This window comes from Procambarus clarkii, chromosome 89 (genome assembly GCF_040958095.1).
Source record: "Procambarus clarkii isolate CNS0578487 chromosome 89, FALCON_Pclarkii_2.0, whole genome shotgun sequence".
Lineage (NCBI taxonomy): Eukaryota > Metazoa > Arthropoda > Malacostraca > Decapoda > Cambaridae > Procambarus > Procambarus clarkii.
In genome coordinates this window covers 6,681,572-6,705,030 of record NC_091238.1, presented here as the reverse complement: position 1 = coordinate 6,705,030, position 23,459 = coordinate 6,681,572, and the positions used below count along the sequence as shown (strand labels likewise).

At 47.0% G+C, this 23,459-nt stretch overlaps 1 protein-coding gene across 17 annotated transcripts in view; it reads left to right on the top strand.

Moving 5' to 3' along the window:
* kst (spectrin beta chain, non-erythrocytic 5 kst) overlaps nucleotides 1-23,459 on the top strand; it is a 242,070-nt gene that overhangs the window by 115,284 nt on the left and 103,327 nt on the right. For 11 of the 17 annotated variants that reach the window (XM_045767221.2, XM_045767223.2, XM_045767220.2 and 8 more), the window contains exon 1: nucleotides 16,560-16,750. The exons of 1 other annotated variant lie outside the window; for it this stretch is intronic. The gene's annotated coding sequence lies outside the window, so the exon portion shown is untranslated. Of the gene's footprint in view, nucleotides 1-10,104; nucleotides 10,296-16,558; nucleotides 16,751-23,459 lie in introns of those variants that run through there. 5 more of the 17 variants (XM_045767228.2, XM_045767229.2, XM_069317861.1 and 2 more) reach the window with 4 other exon arrangements.

The following is a 23,459-nucleotide window of genomic DNA, read 5'->3' as shown; positions in this document are numbered from 1 at the left end:
TGTGGGGGTGAGAAGGGGTGTGTGGGATGAGGGAGGGGGTGTGGGGGTGAGAAGGGGGTGTTGTATAGAGTTACCGTGTAGACAGGAGGTGAGGAGCCTGCAGCAAGAGGTGTTGACAGTGTTGCGTCACACACCACTACCAAAATAGCTGTGGCTAATCCATTACTCTTCTTTCCTGGTGATACGCGGCTCCGGCCGTGGGAGGGGGAGGGGGGCGGGGGGAACCAGGGGGGGTAGGGATTACAGAAGCTCTTTGTGATGTCCTGGCGTGGGGGGGGGAGGGGAGTGTGACCTCGGTAATGGTAACGATATTAATAACCTGTTGCAAGCTATGGCCTCCATGTGTGCTACAAACCTGCACTAGTTGTTGCTGGAGGTGTGGAGTAAGTTTGGCTGGTGTGTGGGCAGCTTAACACCTCCCGGTAAGACCCGGGTTCTACTGGTACTTTTATAGTAGGATTACATCGGGTACCCGGCGGTGCCCGAGTCCCTCTGGCTCTATCGCTATGCATCTCTCTCTCTCTCCTTCTCTCCCATTCTCCCTTCCCCCCCCCGTCAATACCCGAGTTCACTATTATTTAAATTAGTGTTGAATTCTATAAATTCGGGGCGTTGGCACCCCCCTTCAGGGGAGGCACTGGGGACCACCCCCATGATACTCCCGATAAGAACGGGCTCACCATAGCCCGTGCTACCAGGAACTTATTGTTCCAGGTAGCGAATCTTAATCATCCCGATAACGTAACCATTAAGCCTGTACAGTTTAGTGAGACTAGCAGAAGCGTCTGGCCGCCAGCCTCGTACAGTCAGTCATGTATAACGTTCAACATTTAGTATGCAAGGTATACTGTAATACTTAGAGTAGGTATTGGTCGCACGGACGAATATGGACTCTTTCTCGCACACTATTAATTTTGTAAAGGGAGTGAGGGCAACACCCATATATCCACGTCCCCTGGACCGTGGATATGCGCTAAATATGGACTGAGATAGTGTATAGACCTCCGCTTGCTTATTTAGGTCCAGGATAGGTTAGGTTGTGTGTGTAATGGTGCACGTCTGGCATGCTGTATGGTGCAGTCCTATTGTACGAAACGTGACCTTTTGGGGCTTGAGGTTATCTTGAGATGATTTCGGGGCTTTTTAGTGTCCCCGCGGCCCGATCCTCGACCAGGCCTCCATCCCCAGGAAGCAGCCCGTGACAGCTGACTAACACCCAGGTACCTATTATACTGCTAGGTAACAGGGGCATAGGGTGAAAGAAACTCTGCCCATTGTTTCTCGCCGACGCCCGGGATCGAACCCAGAACCACAGGATCACAAGTCCCGCGTGCTGTCCGCTCGGCCGACCGGGGTCAATAGTTCATTTTTGTACCTTCGACCAAAAGTTGCTATAATTATAGTTTTTATAGTTGTATATGTGACACAATATTGCGTTTAGCTCGTTTCCAAGGTAGACTGTTTGAAGAGAAGGGGCGGCACAGGACAGGGGAAAGGATGATGATATAGATTCAGCAACTCTGAGCCAAAAGTTGCAAGTAGCACGGGCTATGGTGAGCCCGTAGTGGACTTACCTGGCACAGGAGCGGGGCTGGAAAAGGAGAAAGGTGAACAAAATAAACAGGCGGGGAAGGAATTAGGCAATTGGGGGTTGAGGAGAGGGTGTGCAGGAGGGCCTCTCGCAGTGTTCGAGAGAGAACTCGTGAACACCTCCAAACAATACCTGATCAACCAGGCTGGGATTCATACGTCAGGCTGCGAGCAGCCGCGTCCAACAGTCTGGTGGACCACTCCACCAACCAGGGAGGCCTGGTCAGAGACCGGGCCGCTGGGGCTTTGATCCTGGGAACCATGAAGGTAAGTAACCCCCGTCTCCTAACATGTACTCTACCTCCGTGTACTGTACGTGTCCTCGCCCACCCAGGGTTCACGACCCACTGGTGTAGATGGTAACACGTTGTGCCTAACGTCGCTGTGGCCGGCGGTGCTCGGGGAAGCAGCGTTCTCACACGTGGGCCTAATTGCTCCCTAACATAGCACCCATTTTTCCCTAAAACAAAGACGTGCGGCAGTGGGCGGGTGCAACCCGTTCTCGCACTTTCGTCCAGTCAATATTGACTTGTTAAATAAGTGCATATGTGACATACTAATTGATTGTGAATATTTTAGTTTACCTTGATAAGGTTCATAGAAAACACCGCCCTTACCTAACCACCTTCGTATGTTAAGATAAGCATCTTATTGTTTCTTATGGCGGGTGAGCTGCCCTTCTCTAACTTTGCCTCGGTGGAAAATGCCACTGTTTGACCTGACCTGAACGTACCAACCCACGCAACCCTCCCAACCTATGAGGTCAATGCAAAGAAAACGTCAAAATGACCATGCTTTATATTTTACTAATACGTTAAGGAAATGGTCGAGTTCGTGAAAAATGCGACGCATTAGATGAGAGCTCCTACAGGGGGGATGGGGGGGGGAGGGTGTTGAGGTTCACTACTGGTGGGGGAGGGTGAGGGGGTCGCCAGGGGAGGGAGGGGGGAGGACAACGTCCGGGGTATACACAAGTTAAATATACGAGAGGCTGGTAAAATACACAGGTAAACTGTAAGATACAAACATGTCTGGGTTGTAGAGTGTAACATTACAGGACGGAGACTGGTGAATGGTGAGGCTGGCTCCTCCGCCTGCTGGGGGGGGGGGGCAGGTGTTGACTGACAGTTGCACCCCCCCCCTGCATAGTTACCCTGTAGGTGGTGGTGGAGTGTTGCAGGGAGGGGAGGAGGGTTGGTGTGGGTGAGTAGTGGTGGTATAACTATGGGTTACCTTACCTTACCTTGAGGTTGCCTTACCTATGGGTTGTTGGGGGGAAAAGACCAATGGCATTGTTGGCATGGCCGGGATGGAAGGGGAAGGGGGGAGGATGTGCACCAGGTGTGTCAACATTCCTCATTCATGAGGTTCCGGAGTAGGTGGCAGTAGTGGGAGGCGGGGACAAGAGTAGGTGGTGTTGTAGGGGTGGGAGGTGGAGGTGGCTCCACCATACTGGTGTGGGGGTTTACTTCAAGATCACACAACATTGCAGTAGTCGGACGCAAGACGGGTCCTGGTTGGGCCCCAAACAATATCATCATATGGGCCAATAGGCCTTCTGCAGTTACCTTTGTTCTTATGTATCGTGCCTGACAATGGTCACCTACACCACACCACCGCGGTCTTGGACCCTCACTTGACGGGTCAAACATCAGTGCTCTAGGTCAGGAAGGGTCATACCTTCGTCGTCGTCCCTTCACCTTCTAGTGTGTGGTCTGGTCAACATACTCTAGACAAGATAGGTATTAAACAATATATATACATGGAAAATACTAGAGGTCGCAGATCCCAAGTTTGCACAGTAGCAGAACCTAAGCACATGACCTAACTGGACACAAAATTCTAATACACAATAATGTTTATTTACATAAGAGACAATACAGATTTTGGATATCCAGCACGTTAAAAATGGATATCCAGCACGTTAAAAATGGATATCCAGCACGTTAAAAATGGATATCCAGCACGTTAAAAATGGATATCCAGCACGTTAAAAATGGATGTCCAGCACGTTAAAAATGGATATCCAGCACGTTAAAAATGGATATCCAGCACGTTAAAAATGGATGTCCAGCACGTTAAAAATGGATGACTTTTTAACATGCTCTTTGTGGTCGGCCGCTGCTTGGACGAGCATAACCCGAGGCCGGGTAAGCCTAACGCTAAAACACTCACACACTCACTCTCACACACACACTGGCGTGAGTGTGGTAATGGGGGAGTGTGTGAGAGTGAAGTAATGTTAGCGCCAGTCACTGAGCCATACAACACGAGGCCACCCGCGGGGGTCAACAACCTCCCACCTGGCTACACTTCAGGTAAACACTCGCATGGTTGGTGTATTGGCCAACCCGGCCACGACACACAACAACACACACACCCATTCTTTAATGCTACACACCAGTAGTAATGGTGGTGGTAGTAATAGTTGTAATTTTTTTTTTAATTTTGCCCCGAGGGGCGAGTTTATTGGGCAGCGCCACTCATCTTGAGTGGACACACCGCTATAGCAGCATGTACAACACTCCCCAATAGGAAGAAAACCCGCTGGGTTGTTCATCCTAGTATAGCAGTAGCAGCAGCAGTAATATTAATATCAAAGACTATTCATCTTTGATGTTAATGTACAATTATATTCTTCACAACGTTCAACCAGTAAAACATAAATGATCAGGATCTCCTAAACGACTGACTTGGCTTGTCTGGTCCACTGTCCTCACAGGCATCAGCAGCTATACTTGGAGAATATTAGAGACTTGGGGCCAGATTCACGAAGCAATTACGCAAGTACTTACGAACGTGTACATCTTTCCTCAATCTTTGACGGATTCGGTTACATTTATTAAACAATTTACAAGCATGAAAACTTGCCAATCAACTGTTGTTATTGTTATAAACAGCCTCCTGGTGCTTCGGAGCTCATTAACTGTTTAATATTTGTAAACTAAGCCGCCTAAGATTGAGAAAAGATGTACAGGTTCGTAAGTGTTTGCGTAACTTGCGTAACTTCTTCGTGAATCTGGCCCCAGGTCTAAAGCTGTGAACCTAAAGAATTAAGAGCCTGAGATACGGTGGGGCCTGTACAATAGCCCCATTGAGAAGGGGTCGCCAGAACTATACTTCCAACCTCTAAATATATGATAAAAATACTAACAAATCGAAAATTAGTTTGAGGATATTGAGAAGAAAAACCCATTCCAAACGGTACGTGATCAAACAGACTGCAGTGTAAACTCTGAGAGTTGCGGGTACTAACAGTCTCATAGAACAGACTTATCAACGAGACGGTCTGGTTACTGGGGAGTGGGGGGTAGTGAGCCCCCGGAACCACCAAGATTAAAGATTGAACTGAATAAATAGTTAGGTAAGTCAGTATTTGACATAGCCGGCTCACTGTGGCGGGCGGCCGCCGCTGTGATCCCTTCTTAAAACCGCATTGAAATCTCGTATAAATTTGGCCGGTACTTGTGTCCCGGCGGAAGTGGTGACTATAGAGGGAGGGGAGCGTGGCCTAGACCAAGAAGCACACACCAGGGGAGGGGTAAAATGGTGGTGGTGGTGATGGTGGTAGGGAGGATTATGTGGGTGGTGGTAACGATGGGGGTAAGTAGGTTAATGGGGTGATGGGGTTTGACGCGATGGTGTAATGTTGTTAAGGTTCAGAGTCGGCTGGGTAGCGCGCGCAAGCACACGCAAGCACACGCACGCGCGCAAGCACACGCAAGCACACGCACGCACGCGCGCAAGCACGCGCGCGCGCACACACACACACACACACACACACACACACACACACACACACACACACACACACACACACACACACACACACACACCAGGAAAACCTTCACGGAGACATACCGGAGATACACACAATTAAAACATTCATGCCAGAACAAGAAAAAAACTGGGAAGTTATCCAAGAAATGGGGGATATAAACCTGAATTACTTCGTTAGCTGTACAACATGTCTTTAAAGAACACAATAAAGTAGCCGTCACAACTCTGAGAAAATTGACAGGTTGGATAACAAGAACCTTTCATACAAGAGATGGCAGACCAATGATAATTTTCAAGATGCTAGTGCTCTCTTGAGTGGAACACGGTTGCATAATGACGGCCCCTTTAGAAGCTGGAGAAATTGCTGATCTGGAGAGCGTGCAGAGATCGATCTTTTTCTGCTAGGGACCGACTAAAATGCTTAAATCTGTATTCTCTTGAACGCAGGCGGGAGAGAGATATAATAATTTACAGGTGGGAAAATAGTAGAGGGGTCCTTAACCTGCACACAGAAATAATGTATCATGAGACAAGAAGACATGGCAGGATATGCAGTATACACCCGTTGAAAAGCAGTAGGTACTCTGCTCCTGTGGCAGGTGAGTACGACGAGCTCACCATAGCCCGTGCTGCTTAGAACTTTCGTTCCGAGTAGCTGAGCCTAAACCAACAAGAACAGATACTCTGATTCACGACCAAAGTTCTCACGCACTCCAAAAAATCTACCACTTAACGGGCAATTCATGCCCGTGTCACCTCTTGGGTGGCTTAATCTTCTATCAGGTACTGTGAGAGAACTCTATCAATATCATAGGCCCGAGACTGTTCAACATTCTTCCATTACAAATAATGGATTACAATTAACTGATTACAAACGTAAGATACGGAGGGAAATGTAGAATAGGACCAGTGAGAAGTGCCATAGGCACAATCAGAGAACACAGCCTGTTCGATCAAGAACACAGCCAAGTTCGATCGATCCTGGCCTTAGGCCGGGCTCGGGAAATTTGTGAATTCGAACACAAAATGAGGTCCATGGGAATAACTGGTAAAGTAGGACGGTGGATACTCTTTGTTCTGTTCGACAGAAAACTAAGTCAACCATATAAAATAGTTCAAGCGCAGTTAAAAGCTCTGTACCTCAGGGTACAGTCCTTGCACCATTGCTTTTCCTTATTCTCATATCAGATATAGACAAAAATACAAGTTACGACTTCGTGTCGTCCTTTGCAGATGACACAAAAATCAGCATGAAAATTACCTCTGCTGAAGACATTGAAAAATACAGGCAGATATTAATAAAGTTTTCGACTGGGCAGCAGACAATATCATGATGTTTAACAGTGATAAATTCCAGGTACTCAGGTACGGTAAAAATGAGAACCTTAAGCATAATACAGGGTACAAAACACCATAGTAATCAAATATGCCCATAGTAGGAAAACAGCATGTCAAGGATTTGGGAATAATGATGTCTGACGACCTAACTTTTAGGGAGCATAACCAAGCAAATATTGCGTCAGCCAGAAAAAATGATAGGATAGATTACGAGAACTTTCAAGTCCAGAGATCCCATCACAATGGTTGTACTCTTCGAGTCACTTGTGTTGTCCCGTCTCGAGTACTGCTCAGTACTCACTTCCCCCTTCAGAGCAGGAGAGATTGCTGAAATAGAGGGAATACAGAGAACATATACGGCACGCATAGACGAGATAAAACACCTAAATTATTGGGATCGTCTCAAAGCTCTCCAAATGTACTCTCTAGAAAGGAGACGAGAGAGATACCAAATAATATACACCTGGAAAATACTGGAGGGTCAGGTCCCAAATCTACACAGTAAAATAACAGCGTACTGGAGTGAACGATATGGAAGAACAGTTTCCACAGTTTCTCTGAGACATTTCAATATTCCCTGCATATGATTCCATTATTCATTAATTGTTACTAGTGTCATTACTGAATTCAAAGGTGAGAGAAGTAAGAAATAATTGTTTCTAGCAGTTATATACATTCCTGTGTCCAGTTTATGTGCTACATCCATATTTCTTGCATTGCCACTTGTTGTGTTGAATCTTTTTAATGAAATTTTGCAATTGCACTTCCAGTTTTTATTCTAAATTGCTGTGCTTAGTCTGGTTTAATTAATTTACATACATCTAATTCCAGTCATTTTTTTAATGAAAGATTGCTAAATTTAGTTTACAATTGCTTGTTCTTGATTATTTTCTTGCCTAGCCCAATTTAATAATTTTATTTCTGCCATTTTTACTTTAGCCAAGTTGATATTTTTTTGTGTTTATTTTTGTGTATACTATTTCTGATGCCAGGTGCACTTAATTATAATCTGCGTTCAAATATTACTTCCACGGCTGTGACAATGCCTACCACTGTTGAAACCCCTTCAGAATCAATGGGAACAGTTGCTCGTCCCAATGGCCAGAGATCAGCTCAGGAAATGGCTATTCCTCTTTTTGCTGGGGAATCGCGTTTATTAGAATCATGGTTTAGTAAGGTTGAAGCGAAAACAGTTGCACGTTTTTCTAAGCCTATTGAAGCCAAATACTTAGCAATTGCACGGTCAGCTGTGGACACAACCAAAGGTGATGCACGTTTTGTTGTTGACGAGACTGATGAGGAAGATGACAATGAACTTACCCAGACAGATACTCCTACTCGGACACCACCTCCTGTGGTTGACAGACCACTGGATGTTCAGCAACCCCATACTAGCAATTATAATCTTAGATCTAGACCTCTCGTTTCAACCGTGCACTCACCACATGTCCATTGGCTAGATGTTAACGAGGATATCTCTCAAGATGATAGTTTGTCGCATGAAGTTTCACCTGTTCCGGACCTTCAGTCAGAGCCAGAGTTGTATAGTGCTCTGGATGAGCTAGGTGTAGATATCCGCAGAATTTATAATTGATTGCACTCTGCAGTTATTCTGTTTGTTTTGAAAAAAAAAAACTCATTTGCAGTATTTCTACCACATGTGTCTTATTATTACCATTATATATAATGTATAGTTTTTCTCAACTTTATTTGGTTATAAATTAGATGCCATTGTTAAGTCTACTACCATTTGTATTTTTACAGTGCTTGTCATAAGAGTTATTATTGTTCTAGCAACCACATTGTGGCCAGTGAATCCTGACTGCTATCACGCAGATGTTAGTCTTCTTGATCCAGGTCTTGTATATGCTTGTAAATATATTGCACATTATATATATTGTACATTGGTCTTGTAAATATATTGTATATTTCAAAAAAAAAAAAAAAAAAAAAAAAAAAAAAAAAAAAAAAAAAAAAAAAAAAAAAGAGAAAAAAAAAAATTATCTATCTTGAAATTCAATTGTGGTTGTTAGGTCAGAACTTTGTTCTATTAATGTAATAATTGTTTAATTTTGTATGGTTTTCAAGCACATGCCATTGACACATGTTAATAATTTTGTTTAGGCAATACCTTGAGTTGTATTGTTCATATCTGATCAGTAGACATACACATGTTCTTAATACTCTGGTTTAATCAAAGCATTGTTACCATGATTTTCACCTATTATGATGAATTTTTTTTTTTGGTGCATATATGCCGAGTTGTTTGTATTACGCACACCTGATCTTCTTTCAATGTTTTATTATGCAAATTTCACATGTAAGCCATTATTGTATGCCACCGAGGTCCTTTCAGTATCATTGTAACTATATAGCTAGCCAGAGCTTGTCGACAAGGGACGTCGACTTGGTAGCGTGTCCGAGCGGTGTTATACTCAAATTCTGTCAGTTGAAATGTAACCAATCACAGGCAAGTAGGCCTCTGACGTCATGCCAGACAGAGGAGCATCAAGCATGCTCCCAGCAGCCTCAGTTATCCTCACAAACTCAGAGTAGAAGGACCTCGGCTGGGCAGATATTTACCTTGCTATCTCAGTCAATAAATATATACAGAAGCGACTACTGAGTCTACATTCTACCCGAACAAGGCAAACGAATAAATACAGAGAACATATACGGGATACATAAACGCGATAAAGCATCTCAATTATTGGGATCGTCTCAAATCCCTCCAAATGTACTCCCTACCTGAGCCTACTGGGCTCTTATCATACCTACACTTGAAACTGTGTATGGAGTCAGTCTCCACCACATCACTAATCCATTCCATCTGTTAACTATTGACACATCTGTTAATTAGCAGGCCCACATGTGCGCCTGCGAGCAGCGCCAACCAACAGCCTGTTGGACCAAGCTCTCGGGTCAAGCCTGGCCTCCGACGGGGCCGGACGAGAGGAAATATTTTAGCACGAGGTATAGAGGCTTAACCCAGCTTGCAGCCGTGGAGGCCATCTCTATCAACACTAGACTAGTAGGGTGAGGTTAATGAGCTTAAGCTGACTGGTCCCTCCCACGGTCAGTGTTAGAGAAGCGCCTCCCTGTGTCACCACCCCCAGCAGCCGTGGAGGTCAGTGGGGTCCTGCTGTGTAATCATCAGTGCTGTGATGATCCGCTACATTCACTGGTCCTGACCCTCGACACCAGCACGGATGCCTGTCTGGAATTCCTATTTGGGTTTGTGCCGTAAATATAGCCCGTCTCGTGACCGGGAAGTTGGTTAATGTGTATAGTCTCTGTTAGAGGAGAGTGGCACTTGGGGGGATGAATGAGGGTGCGCGCGCGCGCTGCTGGTGGGTGGGAGGGGGTGTGTGTGTGTGTGGCAAGAGTGTGAGGGCAGTAGGTGGTAGTGTGTGGCCGGGGGAGGACGTCATTACTGTGCCCGTGTTGCTGCTGCTGCTGCTAGCACTGGTCTGCTCACTCCTGGTGTGTCACCAGCCTGGACACCCGGGGCTGGACCACCGCCTTGGTCACCTGTACCGTGCACACCCACACCTCCTGGGTCAGTTGGCAGCCGAGGAGAATGAAGGGTTTGTAGTTATGTAGTATGGGCATAATTTGTGGGGGGTGATGTCCCCCCATACTGGGGATACATCAGGTATCACGCAGGGCTCCTGCTGCTGCTCTACCTGTTGACTCTTGCTGGACTTGCCCAGTCCCACGCTGCTTCTCACGTCCGACTAACAGTCGCATCGCGTTTGCTCAAAGTTTCAACCCAACTTGTTAATGAAGATTTAGGTTTCAGAGGAGCTAGTTTTGTTTTCAACAGTACGTTACTGTACCCCCAGTGCTCGGTACCCCCAGTGCTCGAAGGTGTGTCACGGTACCCCCTGTACTCCCCCCCCCCTGCCCTGTGAGCACACTATAGAGGAGAAATATTTTGTGCGTTAAGATGCTGGGAAGACGTGTAGTATCTTAGTGCAGCAGTGGTATGTGGCGGTGCGGCCCTCGTAATGACCGGGCCGCTCAAACTGTTGCAGTTAGCAGCATCAGTTTAGGGGTGACGTCATGAAGCAGGCAACCTTGACCCTAAAGTCTCCCGCCACCGCCGCCCACCTTCTTGACGCCACAATTGTTGAAAGTGTAGCGTAGCTGGCCCCTCCCCCCCCCCCTGTACCCCTGTGTTCCACGGTACCCCCTGTACCCCGTGTGTTCCTCACCCCCCCCTCTCCCACCCTCCAGTGTGGAGCGGGGATCGAACCCAGGACCCCGGGGTTGAGTCGACAACGTGCCCTGCTGTCAGGGAGGGATTGTAAACCTAATCTAAAGGCTGGGGCATAACTAGTCGAGCTCTCGGAGTGTTCAAAAGGGAACATGATGAACACCTGCAAAGGATAAGTGATCAACTGGGCTGTGATAAATACGTCAGAGTGCGAACAGTGGCGTCTAATAACCTTGTTAGGTAGACGACTTGGTCAGGGACTGGGCTGTAGGGACACTGTTCCTCGCATGAGATTATTGCATGTCCACACGGGACGCTAGGCTAGTGTCAAGTCGGGGCCCAAGAGCTGCGTCCTACTCTCCGCCAGCACCCAGGCCAGAGCGAGTGGCCCCACAACTTAAGTGCCCAACCATCATCTTCCAAACTCGTTCAGTTACAGCTTGTACGGTACAAGTGGCCTTGTTCTGGTGTCCAAGACCTGTGTTGGGGTATCACTCACTCCTTACAAGATGTCCAGTACATCTTCCTCAGTCATGACGACGTAGGTTGTCACTTGGGTGGTTTATGAACCCCGGAGCACTACGAGGTAGTTAATAACAGTAGTAACCTTGGGCCAGATTCACGAAGCAGTTCCGCAAGCACTTACGAACCTGTGCATCTTTTCTCAGTCATTAAACAGTTAATGAGCTCCGAAGCACAAGGAGGCTGTTTATAACAATAACAACAGTTGATTGGCAAGTTTTCATGCTTGTAAACTGTATAATAAATGTAACCAAAGCCGTCAAAGATTGAGGAAAGATGTGCAGGTTCGTAAGTACTTACGAAACTGCTTCGTGAATCTGGCCTCTTGGGTCGTAAGATTAACACAAACTCTGAAATTATTTAACAAATGCAGACTAAGCCGCCATGATTGAGGAGAGATGGACAAGTGTCGTTAGTGACACGTTAAATGGCTGGTGAATCCAGGCCCTAGTACTCGCCTAGTTGTGCTTGCGGGGGTTGAGCTCTGGCTCTTTGGTCCCGCCTCAATGAGTGTTGAACCTGTTGGGCGTCCTCTGGCACGAGCGCATACAACAGCCTCTCCCCAGGCACTGTGGCACTAGTGCCTCTTCCCCTAGGCACTGTGATACTAGTGCCTCTTCCCTGAGGCACTGTGGCACTAGTGCCTCCCAACAAATATATGAAATAATTCTGTAGCCCAAGTCAAGCTGGCCCCGAGCCAACCTTCTGGAGTAGAACAACTCTGAGAACCCCATCCAGGTACGATCCAGGTATATAAATGGACGTGTGAAAGTAACTAGACACGTTTCGGGTTGTACTGGTTGAGGTCCTGCGGGTCGCTCCAAGCAACAGTCTTCTGGATCAAGTTACCTTTAGACAAGCGTGGTCCGAGGCCGGGTTTGGTAACTCACTCCGGGTATACTGTACTCCGGGTATACTGTACTCCAGGTATACTGTACTCCGGGTATACGACGACAGCCACACACAATAGTGTCGTGAACTACAGCCTCAAGATCTAGACTGTAATGCTAGAACATGTTCACGATCCCTACGATACTAGAGCATTAAAATAGTGAATTAATGTGTAATGTTGAAGACATTCGGAGGAGTAAAGTGTTGACCAAGTTTGTCGGGGAGTCAAACACGTCAGACCGGAACTAGGGGATTTGGTCCGCATTGGCAACACAGCGGATGCAAGCCAATTAGTACAGGAGTTGGTATTGGCATTCCGCCGGTTGGTCACTGTTGCATAACTCGACAATATTTTGCAACAAACCCCCCCCCCCCTAGCTTTAACCCCTCCCTCCCCCCCCCTCTCCCTCCCCCCGTCATATCCGCTCCCTCCCCTAACACCCCTGTCCCCTACCCCCTGCCCATTGTCCTCAGCTGGGAGTTTTCGTCGCCATTGCTCAGTCATCACTTTTTATCCATTTATTTTAGAAATTATATCATTTTAACGTTGCAGGAATACGCCGCCGGGATGGTGTGGGAGTGGGTAGTGGTGGGATAGTGGGGGAAGCGCCTGGGATGGTTGGGGAAGGTGGGGGTGGTGAGAGTGGGGGCTAGTGTGGAGAGATAGGAGTGTAGGAAGGATGTGACTGTTGGGGCTGTGTACGTCACATCTCAAGACGGAAGATAAGACACCGGAAGTCTACACCAAATGACTGGCGGGGTAGTTCAGACACGGTCCTGAAGATATACCAACCTGCAGTGGGCCTTGAGTAAGGGATATACTCCAGGTCAGTAAGGGAATGAAGTAACCCAGAGTTACTCCCATCCCCGGAGCGCCCGCACTAATGCCCATGAAAAAATTAATATATATTTAGGCCAGGTGAAATGATAGTGTGTGGGGGAGAGGGATAGTGTTGTGGAGGAGAGTGGCGGAGGAGAGGGGGGTAGTGTGTGTGTGGTGAGAGGTGAGGATGGTGCAGACAGCAGGCGCATGCGTGTGTCGTGAGGTTACTGATGGAGGTAATGATGCTGCACCTTAACTGATGATGGCCGGCAGAGGACTCTCCACTCCCTCCATCCCACCTCCACTCCCTCCATCCCACCTCCACTCCCTCCATCCCACCTCCATCCCACCTCCACTCCCTCCATCCCACCTCCACTCCCTCCATCCCACCTCCAGTGCCACGTCCACTCACAGGCCATCTTCCTCACGTCACACTCGCCGGAGTCTAGTCAACATTTAAGTATCGTAATACTCACGTTTTCTCACCACCGGCCTTCATACCTTAAATAGGTTAATAGATTCCAACGTTTCTGTTAGGCAAGGCAAAAACCATTACATTTTTTACGGAGTGGTTACCTTGTGGATACCTTGTGGAACGGGGAGGGTCGCTCGCTGCTGGTGGCTCAATGTTGAGAGAAATAAGGTATCCTTTCCCGTTATTAGGGGCATACCTGGAGTATATCTGGAGTGTGGTCTGGGAGTTGTTCTACTCCCCAAGCCCGGCCTGCCAGGCTGTTGCTTTGAGCGGCCCACATATCCACTACAGCCTGGTTGGTCCGGCACCTCTTGCAAGAAGTTATCTAAGTGCCTCTTGACTACATTCATATCTGTAGCAATATTTATAATGCTTACTGGGAGGGTGTTGAACAGCCGTGGAGCCCTGAGGTTGAGGCATTGTTCTCTGATTGTGACTATGGCACCTAAATGGCACCCATGGCAGGATGCCATGGGTGCCATTTAGGGGATTTAGGGGTGCCGTTTAGGGGAGCCGGTCGGCCGAACAGACAGCAAGTGGGACTTGTGATCCTGTGGTCCTGGGTTCGATCCCAGCCGCCGGCGAGAAACAATGGGCACAGTTTCTTTCACCCTATGCCCCTGTTACCTAGCAGTAAATTAGGTACCTGGGTGTTAGTCAGCTGTCACGGGCTGCTTCTTGGGGGTGGAGGCCTGGTCGAGGACCGGGCCGCGGGGACACTTAAAAAGCCCCGAAATCATCTCAAGATAACCTCAAGATATGCCTGTTGGTGATCGAGGTCCCCCTAGGGTGTAGGCCAACTACTGACCTGCCCAGGATGTAATTAACAACAGTCGTTCAACTCCCGCCTACCTAATTTCATCTGTGTGGTCAACCGGTGGAAATGTGGCCAAACGGCTGGTCCTGACCGGGAATCGAACCCGGAACCATTCGCTTCGGTGTAGACTGCACTGAACATGCTATAGAACGCTGTTAATGATGTAGTCGCTGTTGTTGGTGTTTGGCAGAGAACTTTTGGTTTAACTCGTGAGTACAGTCATGAGGTAAAGGTTTCAGTCAGGTAGTGTTGGTAGGAAGGCGAGCGAGGAGAGGAAGGTAACAGATAAAGCTTCTACAATCAGTCATGTTATCACCATTATCACAATTGGTGAATAAAGCCCGTTTGATACGGCACTGTGTCGTCACCGCCTATCATCTTCGGCTGATATGAACACCAGTCAAGAGCCGTGACTGTATCTGGCGACCTTTGGCGCGCTCCACACTGCTAATCTAAAAGTTCTCCAGGAATGATAAAGTATCACACTGTTCAACCCCATCTCTCCCCCACCTACAAATTGAACCCCATCCCCTTAAAAATAATGTTTTACAGTGTAAAACGTGTATAAACATCAGAGGTCCCCGGTTGTTCAACGTCCTCCCAGCGACTATTAGAAATATTGCCGGAACAACCGTGGACATCTTCAAGAGAAAACTGGACTGTTTTCTAAGAGAAGTTCCGGATCAGCCGGGCTGTGGTGGGTATGTGGCCCTGCGGGCCGCTCCAAGCAACAACCTGGTGGACCAAACTCTCACAAGTCAAGCCTGGCCTCGGGCCGGGCTTGGGGAGTAGAAGAACTCCCAGAACCCCATCAAACAAGCAGGTCTTCCTCTCCCCTCCCTCTTGGTAAACAAGTTTTCCGTCGCAGGGGGACGGAAGATGTTGAGAACGGCGACCCAATTGGCTGTGAGTAGTAACATAGTCCCGCTTCTGACCAATGGATGGAGGATAGTATTGCATGGCAGAAATAAATCCTCTGGCCGTGTTGGGCTCAAGTTCTTTGATAACTTGTTCCTTGCCGTGTTTGTAAACTGAGAGAGGAGTGGGTTATATCTGGCAGACCAGGCAGCTCCAGAAATGTTGGTCACAGGCAATCTTGAGGTTATCTTGAGATGATTTCGGGGCTTTTAGTGTCCCCGCGGCCCGGTCCTCGACCAGGCCTCCACCCCCAGGAAGCAGCCCGTGACAGCTGACTAACACCCAGGTACCTATTTTACTGCTAGGTAACAGGGGCATAGAGTGAAAGAAACTCTGCCCATTGTTTCTCGCCGGCGCCTGGGATCGAACCCAGGACCACAGGATCACAAGTCCAGTGTGTTGTCCGCTCGGCCGACCGGGCAAGACTGCGGGAGTAAAACTACTTTCGAAATACAGGCAATCAACGGGTGTATTGGTTGATGCTCTCGCTGAACTCTTTTTAAATGTGAAAACAAATGAGAGAACTGAGGCGTTGGATTAATTAAACTGAGAATGGTTAGAGGTTAGGTGATCTTGGAGTGGTTCAGGAGAGAAGTGTCTCCAGGGACCCGGTCTCTGGCCCTGCCTCCATGGTATGCTCCAGGTATGGTATAGGTATACTCCAGATATGCTCTATGTCGACCGTTGCTGTGTGCTGCTGTCTGACCTATGCATCACAGTCCGGTTAGGTGAATATTTCTGTGTGCGGGGCCATGTACTCATTACCCTGGGTAAAATATTAAGGAATGGAACAAACTCCGATGATTCACTTCCCTGGCACTCTGTTAAGTGACGGTATCTCCTGTGTGGGGCGCTGCTCTTCCTACGTACTGTATCCGTACACTAGGCTTCCTGATCAACTAGGATACCTTATCAACCAGGTTGTGACTCATACGTCAGGTTGCGAGCAGCCGCGTCCAACAGCCTGGTTGACCACACCACCAGCCAGGAGGCCTGGTCAGAGACCGGGCCGCATTGATGTTGATCCCGGAACCAAGAGGAGGTAGTCAACAGGTAATGTGTGTTGTGGCGTCTGGGTGTTGTAAGTGGGTTGTAGAGGTGTAAGCGGGTATTATATAAAGTACAGTAGATGTAATAGCAACGTTATCAGTGTGTGATAGCGAGGAGACGATAGCGCCTGTGGCGCAGTACTGGCGTCTCTGGTGCCCGGGAAGGTCTTCCTCCTGACACTCTTCACCCATACTAACCCATCTGGTGTAGTGGCTGCTGGTGTAGGCCAAGTGTGGTGTTACTGTGGTGGTGACCCGTCACCCTGGTGGTATTGTGGTGTGACCTCGATCGACCTCCATCCCTACCTGGTTGCTACCTCCCCTGGTGGTGAGTAGTCGACCTGTACGCGTCTCGTCCAGTCCACATAAGCCGTTGGTGGTAAGGTATTTCCCCCTCTTGAGTATCGCCAGGAATTGGGTGGTTGTGTAAGCGTACGTGGCGCGCTAAGTGTGTGTGTGCGGGAGCACCACTCCCCGGAGAGTGGGGGAACCATGCACTACCCGAATTACTTATTCTGGTTTATCGCCAATTGGCTTTTTATTCTAAATGCTTAACATTGCTCATTGTATTCCATGGAGCACATCATAATCTACAACTGGAAAATATTAGTAACTGGTTGCACACCTGTGAAGGGAAATAATTGCTTAGTGCAGTAGGTGACGGAGACTACTGGTGCAACAAGTACACCCAGACGGTGATCTAAGGCTGTACAACACCTTACGATCCATGTCCCTCCTCCAGCACTTGGCACTCCTTTACCCACTCCTCAGTGCCAGACTACACTGATTTAGAGAGTCGTGTTTGTGAGAGAGGTGAGGGGAGGGGGGAGGGGAGGGAGGGAAGAGTCGATTGTATGATTTTTTATGAAAGTGACAATACTTGTTTTAGAAAGCTAAAGACAGTCTGCTAACATCAAAACCAAACTTGATGAGCCATGTCAAGCACACCTGGCAAACCTTACGGCGTCATACCGTCTAGACGGTCCCCAGCATCTGGCAGTTTCTGGCCCACAGTGGCGTAGTGAAGGAGCCACTTTGTGTCACTAAGTGAAAGCCTTAAACAACTCTGGTGTAAATGCCGTGTTGACATTTACTGTGTAAAAGTGGATTGATTTATCTTCAGCTTCGTAACGTGCAGGGCTCAGTGAGACAAGAATTCACCAAGTTCCAGGTCTCCATTGAAATAAGTTTATTGATGTAAAATACACACAAAGGGATGAGGTAGCTCAAGCTATTCTCACCCCGTTCAGTACATCGTGTTAATACATACATAGACACACATCACAAGCAATAAACGTATTACCAAACATTCTGAGAGATAAACATATACATTTCCTCCTTTATACAAAGTAGGACCTCCATTGTGAGCGTCTCCAGGCAGCGGGACACCCACTTGTATCATCCTCGGGGCTGATCACGAACCTCCTACCACGCACAACCAATAATACTTTGAGAGACTTTTACACTTTAAATGGTGCAAAATGCTAATGGGTGCATATAATAGTGCACCCATTAGCATATATGGGTGTCTAGGTCTCGGGGGCGCCAGTATTGCCCTAGATGACTCTTAAATACAAGAGAACTCGCGGCTCTTCATTACCCTCACCAGTTACTACAGAGCCTCACCTTCTTAAAGATGATGATGATGTTATAGATTCAGCTACTCGGAACAAGTTCCAAGTAGCACGGGCTATGGTGAGCTCGTAGTGAACTTACCTGGCACAGGAGCGGGGCAAGTAGCACGGGCTATGGTGAGCCCGTAACTTACCTGGCACAGGAGCGGGGCAAGTAGCACGGGCTATGGTGAGCTCGTAGTGAACTTACCTGGCACAGGAGCGGGGGTGTTCTTCAAGAGGGAACTTGTCAAGTTGCTTGGCCGGGCTGGGGAGGAGCAGGGTGGAGGGCTCATGATTTTATACAAAATTTGAGAATATCCTGAGTTACTTTACAATTTATTGATATATATGTTTTGTTTTATTAGTTTTATAAAACTGTAATATCATTATAGCTATAGGTTAAGTACTAATTGTAATTAAGAAGCAATAAAATACTTTATCTTCAAACACTAAGGAGGTTAGGTTAGGTTGAAGTTTTCTATTCAGCGTTTCAGGTAAACTCAAATATTCACAATATATTTGACAGTACGGTTTAATACCAAGTGAAAATAAGTACAATTCCTGATTACTATGAATAGTACACAATTGTACTTGTGCTGTTGCACTTACCTCCCACATTTTTGGAGGAGTGGCTGGTGTGGCCCCCAGGGAGGAAGCGCTGGCAAGGAACTTGTAGTGCAACAGGTGCACTTCACTGTAGTGCAACCCGGCCACTTGTAGTGCACTTCAAGTAGTGCAACAACTGCCGCACTGTCTAGCCCCCGCTGGCCTCTGTATTAACCCGTACATCCCGCCGCATCTTCACCATTGCTGTGTCAACATCACCTGAGCAATATGGCTCCAACAAAAGTGGACGGGTCTAAGAAACAATTAGATACGTTTTTGCTGTGTAATAAATGAGCGTAATACTGAGGAATCAATATTCCGTCTTGACCAGACCACACACCAGAAGGTGAAGGGACGACGACGTTTCGGTCCGTCCTGGACAATTCCCAAGTCGATTGTGACTGTCAAATGACTCAATGACTGACTCAGGTCGAATGACTGTCTTCAGCTGATCACTAAACACACTGAAGATTAATGACAAATGAATTTCACTCTATCCCACTGAATTTTGAAGAAGTCATAGACAGTATGCCTATGCCCTCTGCCCCAGACCCCGATTCTTGGAACTCTATATTCATCAAGAACTGTAGAAAATCACTATCGCAGGTCCTTCGCATTCTTTAGTGACAGTCTAAGATACTGGCGTTATCACTGACATACTAAAACCAGCAGAGATAGCACCACTGCATACAGGAGGCAATAAGGCAGAGGCAAAACATTACAGACCGATAGCATTAACATCACACACAAACATCTTTGAAAGAGTACTAAGAAGTAACATCATAAAAAAAACAGTACCGCAGGCCCAACGTTTTGGTAACGTTGTTTGTTTGGGTAACGACAAGATGGACAATGTTATCTTCTCTCTGATTGGTCAAACGGGAAACACTTAGACGCCTCTCGAACCATAGATGAACCATAACAAAGTGCTAGTACCTCAATGCAGTTGTAAAAGCCTCGAGTCTGTCTCTACATTGTTGATGTAACTTATTTACTGCAGTTAAGGTACAAGGTACAGACACCAAGGTATTTGAAAGAAGACAGTCTATTGGTGGGTTATCTAGCTTTAGGCAAAGATAGATAACACACGTTGGGGCCTCCACAACTTGAGAGGTGGGCCCTATCCCCCCTCGTACTGGGATGAGGGGAGGATGGAGCATCTTGAGGTTATCTTGATGATTTCGGGGCTTTAGTGTCCCCGCGGCCCGGTCCTCGACCAGGCCTCCACCCCCAGGAAGCAGCCCGTGACAGCTGACTTAACACCCAGGTACCTATTTTACTGCTAGGTAACAGGGGCATAGGGTGAAATGCCCATTGTTTCTCGCCGGCGCCCGGGATCGAACCCAGGACCACAGGATCACAAGTCCAGTGTGCTGTCCGCTCGGTCGACCGGCTCCGGGCATAACATTATGAAACGGTTCGATTTGCTCCCCACGTCCCTCTTGGCAGTTAGTGTCCAACAATTCCGTCACTCAAAATCCTAGCTCTTAACGAGCTCAGTGTGCTACAAGATAGTTACTGCTATTGAGACTGCTGACGACCCGGCTCATACTCCCCAGTAGTAGCGTCTCCTAGACCCCAATTTATGAGGGGGAGGGGGGCACCGCTCCAAGCAACAGCCTGGTGGACCAAACTCTCACAAGTCAAGCCTGGCCTCGGGCCGTGCTTGGGGAGTAGAACAACTCCCAGAACCCCATCAACCAGTTAATTATCAAGGAGTAAAGGTTGGCTTTATGACACTAATAAATAAGATGTTTTAAGGTCGTTTTGGATTTTTATAACAGATAAATTCAAGACAAATTCAAGTTGATTACTGGAACTTTGAGGGAAACAGGTTTTCAATCTTTGAGGTTTCGTGTAAATGTATACAACTGTTAACGCACTTGTGCAAGATATTTATGCATTGATTACTGCTTGTCCGGTGCTTGCGATCCGTAGTGATACTGAGGAAATATTGAGGCGGTACAATGGTATCGAACCCGCGTCCCTGGACTGGGCAGGTGGGCGCACTACCCACTGAACCACGGATTATATCCCACGTGATGCCCAATAACCACCAAATTTCTCAACATGCGGAAATAAATATACTTCACATTCTAGATAATATTTGAAATCAATTTTATGATAGTGCTAAAGCTTCTGTGTGATAATGAAAATAGCATTGTATCAGTTGAATTGTTAGAACACATACACAGTGGAACTAATAATTCTAAAATGATTCAGCGAACAGCCATTGGTGTAACAATGAGAGGACTGTACGAGGTATGTGGAGTGCAGCGCCTGGTAAGTGTTGACCCTCTGACACCCTGACGCATGCACGCATGCCCCACCAAGGACCTAATCACAAACAACCATCGTGCAGTAGCTGTTAAATTAGGTGCACGTACACGTACCTAGAACACGTACACAATTTACAAAGTCAAAACATCATGACTCAGACCATATACACTGACGGATGCAGGCGATGAGTCACAATAACGTGGCTGAGGTATATTGACCAGACCACACACTAGAAGTTGAAGGGACGACGACGACGTTTCGGTCCGTCCTCGACCATTCTCAAGTCGATCAATACACTGACGGAACACTTAGTTCAGCTTCAGGGCTGTTATTGTTGATCAGCTCGAGTGAAGAACTATTGTAAAAAATAAAACAAACTAGGCACTCACCTTGTAAGTTAAACTAGTAGCCCACATAATTATTGACGACACTGTAGTGGACAGCTTATGTCACTCCCTTTCCTCACCACTAGCCTTAAATAGTTTACAATCAAATAATAACGTACTTGTCTCAGTAGCCAGGCATAGACCTTACATCTTAGACTGAAACACAATTGAGCCATTTAGAGAAATCTAATCTCATGTTGCATGAAATGGCATAACCATCTTATTACAAATGATAAAATATATTAATTTCTTGCACTGTATTCATGTTTTGCTTCTAGTAGATAGACGAAGTGTGGGATCATGAATAAACTATAGTGTGAAAACTGATACTAAGAAGCAGCAGCTCTTCATTGATCCTGTAATATCCCCATATATGCGAACACGCTTGAATGGTCCCCCAAGCATTCCCCATATATATAAATGTCCCCATATATAGCCAAAGCTGAACCATTCTAACCCAACACAGCTTAAGCTAAACCATTCTAACCTAACACAGCCAAAGCTGAACCATTCTAACCTAACACAGCTTAAGCTGAACCATTCTAACCTAACACAGCTTAAGCTAAACCATTGTAACCTAACACAGCCTAAGCTAAACCATTCTAACCTAACACAGCCTAAGCTAAACCACTCTAACCTAACAATACATATACGATTTTAACCATCAAGACGGAGCTATGTGGAGTATATTTGCGGTAGGCTGGGTGGAGAGGGCGGCTGGTGGCGCTGTAATTTACCAGTCTGGTTTACGGTGTACGAGGCTTGCCAGAATATTGGTGGTGGTGGTGGCTACCTTAATGAAAACCCTGGTTAATGTTATACTTGGGGTGCAAGAACAGTGGCAGCTCTCAACGGCACACTGCAGTTACCCTGTTGAGTGTTAAACCAGTTCACGTGACTCTAGTTTTGATAGAGGGCGATAAGATGTGTTTCACTGAATGGCAACAGTGACATCCACGACTAATGACACTTCCAGAATTACTCACAACTCCCCACAACTCCCCACTTCCCACAACGCCCTCCAAAAGCTGCCTAAGACCCTGCGGATTTTGTAAATATTTCGTTCGGTAATGTTGGCGAGCTGTTCATTGCATTACAGATTGACTAGTTATTTTTAAGTGAAAACCAGTTTGAGTTGTAGGAGTAAGGACCCGCAGGGACCAGGGTCCACATTCACGAAGCAGTTACGAACCTGTCCATCTTTTCTCATTCTTTGGCGGCTTTGTTTACAATTATTAAATAGTTAATGAGCTCCGAAGCACCAGGAGGCTGTTTATAACAATAACAACAGTTGATTGGGAAGTTTTCATGTTTGTAAACTGCTTAATAAATGTAACCAAAGCCGTCAAATTTTGAGGAAAGATGTACACGTTCGTAAGTGCTGGCGTAAGTGCTTCGTGAATGTGGCTCCAGCCTGCTGGAGGGTGTTGCTGGCCACATCATAACCACGGAGCGGGCACTACAGCACATCACTGCTGATATTGACCCGGTGATGTGTGATCAACTTGGAAAATGGAATTGTGATGTGTTATGACGTCACGTGACCTAACCTTGCCCTGGCCTTAGAAGCCAGTGTGTGGGTTGTGGAGCCACCGCCACACTGGCTTGGCTTGGGGCAGTTGTCTAGTGCAGGTGTGGAGGTATGTGTTCAGTAACCTCAACCAGTAACCTCTTTTTTTATGCAGGGAATCAAAAGTTGCAAGTAGCACGGGCTATGGTGAGCCCGTAGAGGACTCACCAGGCACAGGAGCGGGGGCTGTAACTCGTGGGTCCGTACAAAAAAATCCAGCTGTTTATATAACCACAAACACGAACAACCAACCTAACCTATCGAGGCCTAGGCATAGAAAACTGTCAATATTTCGGTGCTTCAATTTGTCCTAATAAGTTGCATTTTTAACGGATTGGACGATTGTGACGAATGCGAGGGATGAGGTGAGGGAAGGTTCGCAGTAAGACAGGAACTTGCTACCGCAACCTGGTCGATGATTCACGTGTGCCTTATGTTGCTTCGTAGTAGAAGTCTCGTGGCTATTCTTTACTGCGCGGTAGGGGTTTGGGGAGGGGGGGGGGGGGGTTTAAGAACTGTTTGTGTATTCATCTAGTTGTATTCACCTAGTTGTGGTAGCGGGGGTTGAGCTCTGCTCTT